The sequence below is a fragment of the Monodon monoceros genome, unplaced genomic scaffold (genome assembly GCF_005190385.1).
Source record: "Monodon monoceros isolate NGI ecotype Baffin Bay Population unplaced genomic scaffold, NGI_Narwhal_1 Super_Scaffold_20, whole genome shotgun sequence".
NCBI classification, from domain to species: domain Eukaryota; kingdom Metazoa; phylum Chordata; class Mammalia; order Artiodactyla; family Monodontidae; genus Monodon; species Monodon monoceros.
The window spans coordinates 91586667-91599811 of NW_021703777.1; positions in this window are offsets into that span (position 1 = coordinate 91586667).

The following is a 13145-nucleotide window of genomic DNA, read 5'->3' on the forward strand; positions in this document are numbered from 1 at the left end:
GTGATTCAGCCACAGCATGTTCTCTGAACTTGTCTCTTATTGGTCTTGCCCTCATCCACAACATTGTCTCAAAGACAGTTTTTGATCAAGTCCTTTGTACTTGTTCCTGTTTCCAGAAACATTTCGCCACCTGGTCCTTGACAAAATTCACTCCTTCCTGTCATGCTCATCTCAGTTCAAAGGTCACCACCTTAGAAAGTCCTTCGATAACCCCCAAAATATAAAGGCTCTCTCTGTTATCTCTGTTATATAATCCTGTTTCAATTTATTTATAATATCCAAAATAATTTTGTCTATTTTTTATTGAATAGTTTATCCTACTGGCTGGGGTGGACTCTGTTTTCTGTAAAGGGCCAGAGAGTAAATACGTTAGGCTTTGAGGTCCATAGGGTCTCTGTGGCACCTCTTCAACTCTATCATTGTAATGCAAAAGTAGCTACAAGCAAAACCTAAATGAGTTAGCACAGCTCTGTTCCAATAAAACTTTATTTTCAAGAACAGGCAGCAGGCCAGATTTGACTGAGGCCATAGTTCTCTGACCCCTGTATTAGAACATTAACTCCATGAACATAGACTTTACCTGTCTTGCTCACCACTCTCTCCTCTTCATGTTGAACAGTCTCTGGAATATAGCAGGTTTTAAATAAATATTGTCGTGTGAATAAATGCACCCATGCTGAAGCCTGGCAAAGAATCTTCTCATGAAAGACTAGAAGGACAGGGAGAAGGGAAATAGATTTTCCCCTAATAAAGTCTAAAATAAAATGTTATATATGTAATAGATAATAAATATCTTTGAAATTGAATTAAATTGATTTTTTTGTATTTCATCTTTATAGAAACCTCCTGTTGCATCTCACTTACCAGAAAAATCACTGAATCAAAAGACTTCATTTGAAAAAATTAATTTACTTTGAAAAGTAAGCCAAAGTGATTTAGGGCTTTAGAGAGAGTAATCAAATTGGATAACTAAAGCAACTAAGATTGGCTTTACAGCCATCCTTGCTGGAATGCAGCTGTTGAGGAAAAGGAGGGATAATCAAGAGCAGAAACTGAATCCAGTCGCTGCTCTATCATTAATTTTTTTCTGTGACTTCCAGGAATGGCATTTTAATCTCTGAGCCTCAGTTTTCTCATCGTGGGATCACCTAGTAATAACAAGAGCACACATGTATTGAGCGCCTACTGGACAATGGGCATTGTTTTACCAGTGCTTTACACATATTATCCTACAATCACTCTATGAAGGCAGAGGCTCCATTTTACAGATGAGGAAACTGAGGCACAGGAAGCTTGAGGAAATGAAAAGTGGCAGAACTGAGATAATAATGTAGGTCTTAAGATTCTGGATCCATGTCCTTAACCCTACACTGAGCTGCCTGATATCCAAGCCCACAGTGAAATGAGGATAGTCCTTGGTAAATGTATTTCAAACATTTCAATGTTTCTCTTGAAATCTTTTTGGCATTCTATAAGATCATCTTAATGTGACTCTCTCAAGTTTTGAGCTGCCAGGGCAGCAACTAGCAGAAAGTAAAAACTATTACAATATGGGGAAGTGTTATGCAGCATGTGAAAACAAAGTGTTTATCCAGGACAACAAAATGCCAGATATACTGGAATCCAGTTGTTGAATTTTTAACTGGATTTTGAAATTTGGGGAATGGAGGTGATCTTTTGCATTCTGCATGCATTTTACAGGTAAAGAAAACAAAACCTGAGGAAAATTCATTTCTCAAGATCTCTCAGATGGATAGTTTCAGAATTGGAACTCAAGTTCTGATAGCCTGACTCCTAGCATAGGGTCCTTTACAAAGCCAAAAAGCAAGTACCAACTCTAAGATAGAGCAATAATGGAGGTATCCACCACTCAATATAATTTTAGCATTAATAATGCTCTGTGTGTGTGTGTGTGTGTGTGTGTGTGTGTGTGTAATGTAAGAGAGAACAAGGGAGCACAAGCAGGAGTCTTCAGGTTGAAAATGAACAGTGTGATAAAGACCATGCTAGTCATTTCACATGGATTGTTCCATCTCCATAATCATGCTGTGAGTAGATATTTTTGTCATTATAATCATTTTATAAGTGAGAAAACTGAGCTAAGAGAGATTAGATAATTTGGTCAAAGACACGTAGCTTGTAATTGTGGAGAAGTAATTTAAACTCCGGCAATGTGAAACCCATATTTTTAATATCCATGCCAAAATACATTTTAAAAGGTGATGTGCCTTTCCCTTAGAAATCAGTGTTATTGTCTGAGGTTCTCATTATTGCCTCTAATCATTTTGGATCATAGACTAATCTAGAAAAACCTTCTGTGTGTAGAGAGATACTAAGATGATGACAGTTTTATTTTGTTCCCCAGACAGGCTTTGAAAAATGTTCACTATGTGGCTCTCCTCAGTATGTTTTGTGATTAAACACATTTGGAAAATGCTGACTTAAACCAGCTAAACATGTTTTGTTGGTTTGCTTTTGTTTGCTTGTGGGAATTCTCATAACCCAAGTATTCTAAAAACTTTGTGAATCTGGTAGAGGAGACTTAGTACCTGATATTTCCTAAATTTATTTGCCCGTGGAGCACCTCCAATCTACACTTTAAAAAATATCTTTTAAAATTTTCCTGAATTAATGTTCAATATTTATTTCACTTTAAAATTTAATATAGAAAATTTAGAAAATGAGCTACCAGAATGACTCTCATCATTTTATACAATCCTGAAGATTGATATACAGGACTTGAAAGTGAGAAAAGCAGAAAGAAGGATAAGAAAAGGTTTGAAACAAGAAGGTACAGTTGGTCAGAGGAAATTATAGAATTCTGTCAAATGTGGCACCCAGCACACATTAGGCAAAAGAGACGTAGGCACAGTCAGAGAAAGGGATGGGGAGGGCATCAAATAAGCAGTGGGGGAGACCCAAGGCTTACAGCAGTGGCTCTACTCGTGGTTAACGTATTGCACTCTGAACTTTTCCTAGGTGTGGTGTCAGATTTCAATCAATAAATAAAAGTGATTTTACTCAACTGAAGATGCTTATTATTATCTGTCATATTAGTCTTGCTGGCTCAGGAAGCCAAGAGCAGAGTGAGATACACCTTTGTTGTGAGTTGAACTGTGTCCTTCAAAAAGATATGTTCAACTCTTCATTCCTGTCACCTGTGAATATGACCTTATTTGGAAACAGGATCTTTGAAGATATGATCAATTTAAGATGAGGTCATCCTAGATTAGGTTGAATCCTGATCTAATGACTGGTATCCTTATGAGAAGAAGGACATTTGGACAGAGATATACCAGGAGAAAGCCATGTGATGATGGAGGCAGAGACTGCAGAGATGAATTTATCAACAGGGAACTCCAAGCATTGCCAGCAACCACCGGAAGCTAGGAAATGGCAAGAAAGAATCCTTCCCTAGAGCTCTGCCAACTCCTTGATTTTGGACTTTTGGCCTCCAGAATTGTAGGAGAATAATTGTTTCTTGTTTCAAGCCACCAAGTTAGAGGTACTTTGTTTTGGAGGCCCTAGAAAACTAAAACACCTTGATTCTGATTATAAGCATAAAGGAGATCATAATTCTCAAGGAGCACCACAAATGTCCATGTACAGACTAGAGCTTTGCCCTTTGTGAATATAAGATTTTAAGGTCCAGACAACAAAATTACATTCTCTCCACAAGAAGTGATACAGGCTAAAAATGAACAAATAAGTAGCACAATAGCTACAAGGGCAATTTAATCTCTCTAAAATCATTGCCAAAATTTCTAGTACTTGAAAGCTTACCATAAATGCAAAAAAAACAGGCGAGAATCATTGAGGGATGTCAAGTACAGCCATATTTCTATAACATTCTGAAGTAACAATGAACAACATGAGTGAATTAAGAATTAAGTGCTAAGAATTGTGACTCTAAGTCCTGCAGAAATGCAGACCAATGACTGATGGTGTTTTTATGGACATAATGCAACATGTGAGGTTGGGGCAGTGAGGTTATTGACCTGATGTGGTAGATAGTACCTATAGATAACTAATAGGGAATATTACCATTTTCACTTTTTGTTAATTTAGTTATTGTAGATAGGGTTTCCTGGGAAACAGATATTGAGACTGAAATTTGCATGAAGGAGATGTACTGGGGAGTGCTATAGGGAACAACACCTGTGAGGGTAAGAGATGCAGGGTTGGCTAAGGAAGAAGTTGAACTGCAGTGCAGTTGATCTAGGATGGTCTTCAGCATTGTCCTCCCCCGAGAAAAAGGTACTGGGGCCTTTCTACCTCTGCCTGAGTCAACCGGGTATTGGATATAGGCTGCCACAGTGATGGAGATGTAGCCTTGGTAAGGAGGCTCTTTTTGACTAAAGGTTGTTACTGAAGAGGGACTCAGCTGAGAGCAATGGTTACCACTCAAAGCAGCTAAAAATGAGTCCCTCAATCCAGCAGGCAGCATCTCGTTCGCACTCTTTCCTTTTTCCATAAGGAGTTTGGGCCTTCTTACAAGAAGTTACAGACAACAAAAGAAAGCAATGCAATTAGAAATGAAAAAAAATCAACATCAAAAAATATTGCTAATGTAAGTTTGCCAATATGTGTAGATGTCAATGTAATTGAAGAATATGTCACTGATCTTCCTGGTAGTCAGGGTAAAAAGGGAAACAGGATGTATCATATCCTTATTCTTATCAAAGAGGAGGAAGCAAATCAATTCCTTAGAGGAAGCAAAGCTTTTAAAAAGAATACTTTATAAAATAAAACTGTGATATAAACCTTATAGGGTAGAACAGAATGACACACACAAAAATGCCTTCAACAGCATTTTCTTTACAGCACATACAGTAGTACATTTTACATAGTTGTTTCTTATAAATATTGGGGGAGGGGTTAACTAAAGATAGAAATCAGTGAAGTTTTTTTTTTTTCCCCCTCAAGGTACCAGATTAATTTAACCCAGTATGCAGAATTCTGGTGCCACACTTAAGTTTGAAGGTTACACCTTACATTTGTAGAGGAATCCATCCACCTCATGGCCTTTAGAGGACTATTGCTAAATAATTTTTCCTCTGAGCAAAAATTTCATGGGAGCAGGCTCCTGAACCTTCTCACCTTCTCAATTCTGTATCTCCAGCACCTGATCCATCCTGGAGACTCAAGTATTTATTGAATGAATGAATGAACAATATGATTTTCTCTCATACTGGTGAGCAGACAGTCCAAGGGTGTGTGTGCGTGTGTGTGTGTGTGTGTGTGTGTGTGTATGAGCTATATAAGCAAGTATGGAGTTTCAAGGATGATTTCAATACCCATCGGAATACAGACAAGCAGAAGACAGAATAAGAAGGAGTAATTTTCAATGGAACAAAATTAAGTCCTTGAAAAGCAGTCAAAGAGACTTAGACTTGAAGGGATAAAACAGGGAGGCTATGAGGTTTCTAAGCAGGGTACAAGATAAAAGCATTATCTCAAATGATTTTGGCAATGGAAAAATGAAAAACTAATTTTTCCATCAAGTTGTTTCCAATAAGGACTGTTTAACTTAACATTTTATTTTTAAACTAAATTTAGTCAAACCAGTTGTTCTTGTGCACAAAATTAATTTTAGTGAACTTTTTTCTAACTACAAAAAAATATTTATTTGCAAATATGAATACATAAAAAACAGGAAAAAATTATACCAAATTATCCCTAGATGAATTGATTGCTAACATCTTTTGCACCTTGTTTCTCTGTATTTTACAGTTGAGCTCAGACTATATAGATAATTTGGTTTTTTGTTTTTGTTTTTTTTAACATCTTTATTGGAGTATAATTGATTTACAATGGTGTGTTAGTTTCTGCTTTATAACAAAATGAATCAGTTATACATATAATTTGTTACCTCAATTTTCATTTAAATTATAATATGTGTATTTTTCATGTTATTGAAAACTCTTCAGAAACATAATTTTAACAATTTAACAATTCTGTAATATTCACTCACGTGATTATACATAATGTATTTAACTATTTCTCTATTGTTGGCTATTTAAGTTGGTTTACATACTGTAATTTTTAGATTGTTGTACTTTAAAAATTAATGCTTCAGTAAGCATCATATATACAGATCTTTTTAAATACTTCAGATTATTTCCTTAACAAAATATTTCTAGGAGAGGAACGACTAGTTCAGAAGACATTAATATTTTGATATACTTTTCTAAATTGTTTCCAAAAAAGGTTGTATCAACTTGTACTCTCTCCCCTAGCATGTAAGTAAACCAGTATTCTATACATTCATCAGCATGTATTTCTACTAAAAAAGCAAAATATCACTGATTTGACAGACAATGAATTATGTTTTGTCATGGCTTTAATTTAATGTCTTTCATTACTGATGAGTTTGAACATTTTAGTCAAATATTATCCTTTTTTTTTTTTTTACTTTGTAAATTATCTTTTCTCATTTCCTTGGGATTTAACTCAAGCTTTCAGTAGCAATATTTGTGTTGTCAGAGGTCTTATATGAGCTTATTGGATAATAAAGCAATTAATCTATTGCATGTTGTATTTGATGGATATTTTTATAGAGACAGATAATAATTTGATTTGTATTATCAATATATGAATTTTTATTTTGTGATTTCTTCCATTTTATAAAAAGTTAAAATGCTTTTCCATGCCTAGATTTAATGGCAATTTTAGTTGTTGTATATGCTTTAAAAATCTAAATTTTAAAATGTAATTCTTTAATCCATCTCCAATTTCTTTTGGTTGCATGGGGCAAAATGATATATCATCCAGGGGTCATGGTTACAAACAAAGAAAAATCAGATGTCCCTGCCACCATCTGTCCCAAAAGATGGAGTCTAAGCATCACCCATTTCTTTACTTACTAACTTATAACCTGAGTCATGAGCTAGTAGATATAATTTTTGAAGTCTTCGTCAAATGTTCTTATCTACCTTTAAAGGAGGCTGGGAGACAATTCCAAATTTTGACTTTAGAGTAACAGAATTTATAATATGGGAAATTCTCCAAACATAATATGGGTGTTCAAAAATATTGAATTGGCAAAAATGACAAATATTCCCTATAGAAGAGGGAATAAATTGGCCCTTGTTTCAAATAGCTTGCCAATTGTGCCAGTATAATTTATTAAGTAATCTTTCATTTCTCCATGGATGTGCTATACCTTCATTATAGCATATTAAATCATTACATGTAGGAGGATAGGTTTCTGGTTTAGGCACAATTTTTAATAGTACTTTGAGCATTTGGGAAGTTTAATATAAAACATAAAAACTAGCCAAGAGTCATACACACACACATGCTATGGTTCTTTATATATTACAACAGTGACTTTTATTTGTATGCATCTTGCAATTTTAAAGTGTATCTCCATTATTAGGTTATAAGGATATCTCATTTTATTGTTCTTCCCTTTACTGTGCTTCACAGATATTGCATTTTTTTACAAATTGAAGATTTGTGGCAACCTTGTGTCAAGCATGTCTATTGATGCCATTTTTCCAACAGCATTTGCTCACTTCATGTCTCTGTGTCACTTCTGTCAATTCTTGCAATATTTCAAACTTTGCATTATTATTATATTTGTTACAGTGACATGTGATCAGTAACCTTTGATGTTACTATTGTATGTATTCAGGGTCTCTTAATCCTCAAATAATTAAAGGTAATCAACACCCAAAGCCCATACTCTTCATCTCTGATGTCAGTGTTAACTCCACTTTACAAATGACGAAAGGAAAGAAAACCTTATGTAACTAATTTTGTAGATGCATTGAATAATAATACACACAGATGAGAAATTCTATCAGTTGCCATCTTCCAATGTTGAAGACGACTATGTGTGTGCTTTGGTGATAGCTCTTTTCCCCTAGACAGTTAGCATTCTGTGCCTCGGATGGGATGCAGATTAATAATCATTCTCATGATTACAGAATCACTTAGTGCATTCCTCCAATTTCCACCAAGATTACACTATCAGAAAACCAGATGAAATCTTCAGCCCTTAAGAAGTTTACCAAGTATTTTCTCATAAAGATATTTTATTTAGTTCTTACATTCTAGCCTTGAGGGTATAATAAGCCCAACATGTAAGTTCCCTTATGGCTCCAATTACAGAAGTTATGGTGGAAAAGGGAGTTCAATGCAGAAATTAAAAGATTGCACATTATATTGGGTTTTGAATGGGGCACATTAAAAGGTTGGTTTTAATGTGGGAATTTAAAGACTACATTGTCTCACCTGTGGAATAAGACTACATTGTGTTACCTGTGGAATATATAGCTGTAGAATAATAATTCCAATCTATAGTACACCTAAAAAGCATGAGGCACCGTCTTAGATTCTTTTCAACTCTGAAGAATAAGTATTATTATTCCCAGTGTTAAAGATAAGGAAAAAGATGGAGTTTTTTTTTTTTTGGAAACCCAGATGCCCATCTTCAAAGCCCAGACTTTTCCCACGATTTAAGAGGTCAAAGAGGTGTATGTTTTAGCATCCCCTCATCTCTCATCCCTTTCCCCATATTTTTGGTACTGGTGGTTCTACCTTGAGGATCAGTGTGGGAGTCAGGCTTCTTTGTAAGATCTCAGGGACCAGGAAGTCAGTGATTCCTGACCTTAAATATTGCAGTACAGCAGTACTAAAATTCCAATTTTTATATGAGTTTTATTATTAGAAGTGAACATGCTGGTAACTTACAAGTTTATTAGAAATATAAGATGTAGTTGGAGAAAATAAAAATATTGGCAAAAATGTTCTCAAAAGTCCTATTATTTTCCAGAGAGTATTTCCCAAATTTTATTAATTATATGTAATTATAAAGATAAAAACTAAAAGATAATTTTAGCAATGGGCCACTGGCAACAAATGTGTGTTATAGATGCTTCAGTTGCTTCATTCCAAGCCATAACCCACTTCACATGCACCCAATCAGAACAACACACATAGTAGCAGATATAGCAGCAACCATCAGGCCAGCCAGCAGACTTTTCTACCCTCTGAAAACATCATAGGAAAAAAAAAATAGAGAAATTGACATGATATGGAAAGTCATTGATACACCAGGGACGACAGCCTTTTCCTTGCTCTACTCACAAAACTTCTCCTTCTTCGCTGATCCCTGAGAAGGGCTACACTATTTTCAGGCCACATGGGCAATGTGGATGATGTTCATGAAAGATTACTCTGGAAGAGAGATAGAAGAAAGCAAGTCTTAGAAATCTGAAGGTGTCAGAGTATAGGAAAGAAAGGAAATTTTCAAAGAGAAGCTTTAGAGTATGGGATCCCCTTAATTATTTAACAGGTATGAATCAAGACTAAACTATATAGTTGGTCCAAGTGACAACATTTTGGGGAATGAATGAAGCATGGAGGGCCATGGTTTTATAAAGGCAAAACTAGCTTAATTCCCGCTAGATTAAATATTTATGTATTTTTTAAAAATATAAATTGGCAAAAGAATTAAAATTCCTACAATGCTATTGATTGGCAATTTTTTAAAGCAGTGACATATCTGCGAGTTTGTTACTGTCACTTATGTTACCTTTTATGTTACCTTTTGTGAGTTATTCAGTTATTTAGCTGAATATTTAGTTATTCAGTTATTTAGCTGAAGCCCTGAAGCTGAATAATGATTATCATGCTGCTGTTTAATGTGATCAAGTGATTTACCTATTGCAGTTCTTAAATAGAATGTTTAAAATTTAATTTTTTAAAAAAATTTTAAATGCTTAATATTTTAAAATAAAATTAGTATTAAAATTATCATTTGAATATTTTGTAGTTTACATATTTTAAATAGTTTTCCCCACTAAATGAAAGCTCAACAAGTGTTAAAAAAACAGGAGTTTAACCATTAATAATTAACCAGCACAGTGTCTATGCCCAATTTGTTTTTAGTGAAATTGGTTTGTAAAGGTCACATATATATTGCCAAAATTCTCTCCTTGACCCAATTCTAATCTTCTATTCTTCTTAATCTTCTTCCCAACTTGGCCTTGACGCTTAGGCTTTCTTTGTCTTTGATTGCCTGATTTTAATAAGAATCCTACTAAGTCAGTTAAGCAGAATCCCCCATCCTCAATATCTGATCACCCTCTATACCCTATAGGATCCTTCATCCTCCATCATCCATCAGGTGATGTCTGATTACCTTGGCCTGGCTTCGGCAAGAATCATGTTGGGTTGGTTTAACCAAGATCTTCCTGACTCCTGATGTTTCCTCTTAGTACTTTTCCATCCACTAAACCTCACCCTGCTCCTTGGCTGTAAATTCCCACTCTTCCTTATTTTCAGAGTTGAGCCAATTTCTCTCGCCTACTGCAAAACTCCACTGCAGTGTTTCCTACACCTACCATGACAGTCCCAAATAAAGTTCACTTTACAGTTCTTTATCAAGTGTAATGAATAATTGTTTCTTTAACAACATTAATTAAGTAATTAGAATTCATGTTAGTGTCAACTATAGTAATAACAACTTAAAATTTAAATCACTTTTAGATATGCTTTTCCTTTTTTTGTCATATGCCTTTTAATTGATTTGTAGGTTGCTTTAGTTGAGCTTACTTCCATTTATAGGAGAAGTTACAAACTTTCAAGAAAACTAACAGCTTCAAATTATGGGTAGTATCTTCCTGAATCCAGCTACATGAAGCTACCTCAGCTAATTCACATCTCTTAAACACGAATATATTGCTTCTACAGTTGATTTTGGAATCCTAAAACAGTACAATTTGTGGATATGATGAATGAAAGAAGTTTATTGGTGGTCAATATGACACCTCGATCTCAAAGTTTTCAAACTGATAGGAATAAGTGCAAGCAACACACTGGGAAATAAGCCATCTATTAATACAAACTGACCTATGAGAATTAAAATATTTTCTTTGAAATTATATTTATGATGCAAATTGTAAGTATGGAAAATTCCCTGCCAGATCATGAACTGAGAGTATGTTATGGATCCACATCCCCAAAGCACAGAACTTTTAAAAAAAATTTCATTGACATATAGTTGATTTACAATCTGTTAATTTCTGCGGTACAGCAAAGTGATTCAGTTATACATATATATATTCTTTTTTCATATTCTTTTCCATTATGGTTTACCACAGGATATTGATTATAGCTCCCAGTGCTATACGGTAAGTGGGGCCTTGTTGTTTGTCCATCCTATATATAAATAGTTTGCATCTGCTAATCCCAAACTCCCAGTCTTTCCCTACCCCACACCCCTCCCCCTTGGCAGCCATAAGCCTGTTCTCTATGTCTTGAGTCTGTTTCTGTTTTGTTGATAAGTTCATTTGTGTCATATCTTAGATTCCACATATAAGTGATATCATATAGTATTTGTCTTTCTCTTTCTGACTTACTTCACTTAGTATAATAATTTGTAGGTCCATCCATGTTGCTGCAAATGGCATTATTTCATTCTTTTTTATGGTTGAGTAATATTTCATCATATATATCTATATCTATATCTATATCTGTATATATATATATATATATATATATACCACATCTTCTGTATCCATTCACCTGTCGATGGACATTTAGGTTGCTTCCATGTCTTGGCTATTGTGAATAGTGCTGCTATGAACATAGGGGTGCATGTATCTTTTCAAATTACAGTCCAAGACATAGAACTTCACTGTGTAGATGTATTAGATGAGTTCAAACTACAAGTAGAGCTTCTTTCTCTATGCAAATAGCAAGTTTAATCGCACATTACTAAATATCCATTGAGAATTTCTGTCAGTCATTGCACTAGTTATGGAGGTAGAAGAGGTAACAAAGCTCTTGCCTCAAGGATTTACAGTCCCAGCAGGGAAGACAAACAATATGTAGTTATAATGCAGTTGCATTATGAAAGCATTTCTGGGTCAGAACTAGGTCCTCTGGATCTTGAAGAGTGCATCATTGTCAATAAACATATTTTTCCCAATTATATGTTGCTGCTCCAGACTGACTGTATTACAGCCTCAGCCAAACAGTTCAAAGCTTAACCGAAAAATCTAAAGCAACTTGAGAACTGCCACAAATTTTAGGTAGGGAAGCAAAGCAGAATTTTTACACATTTCTATCATTTTGTTTTCATCTTTAGTCAAGTTTTAAAGAAATATGTATTGAATATCTAGCATAGCACTATGCTTAATGATGAAGGGAATATAAACAATATAAATGATAGAAATTCAGACACGTTAGAATCATTTTTTAAGGACTTACTTTGAGAGAAACAGGTGAAGTTATTAGCAAATGAACAAGAAGACATCTGTTTTTACGAAAAGAATTTCTGGGGAAAGTGTAGAAAAACACAGAAGGGGCTAAATATGTTTAGGAAAAAGGTTTTTCTGTGGAACAAAGTTTGCAAGTTTGCCAGGGGATGGGGAGGTTGTCTTTACAGAGGGACGTGCCAGAACTTTCAGTATGCTGGTGATACTGCAAATTTCAAAGAAGGTGCATAACATGAAAAGTTGTCCATAAGCACTTGGGGAAAAAAAAATCTATGTTAATAGATAATCAAGAGTTACACTTTGGGAAAGTCAAAATCAAGATAAAAAGTCAACGTCAAAAATCATGCTAGAAAATACTATTAAATAAAGGCATTTTGGAACCAAAAACATAGCCTTATTCCAACTTTCTTCTATTTTTTACATTTATTTATTTATTTGGCTGTGTCGGGTCTTAGTTGGCATGAGGGATCTTCGTTGCCGCGTGTCGGATTTTTACTTGAGGCATGTGAACTCTTAGTTGCAGCATGTGGGATCTAGTTCTCTGACCAGGGATTGAACCTGGGCCCCCTGCATTGGGAGTATGGAGCCTTAGCCACTGGACCACCAGGGAATTCTTTCTATTTTAAGACACCAAATTAAAGCGTAAATTCCTTCCTTGACAAAACTTGGAACAAATTCCTTAGCCTGGGAGATTTTTCCCTCAAATATGAAGAAATATGTGTTAGCTATTTTTGAGTAGTAGGAATGTAAAAAATGTACATTTTTGAGAATTGCAACTTTTTTGTCCTTGAATAACTCAAAATTTCTTTGTTCTTCTGAATCAGATTTAGCAAGTAATTCATGCTTAATGAGAACCAGTTGCATCAGATTCTATTTTGTTAAAATGCATTGAAAAATACATAGGAAGGCAGA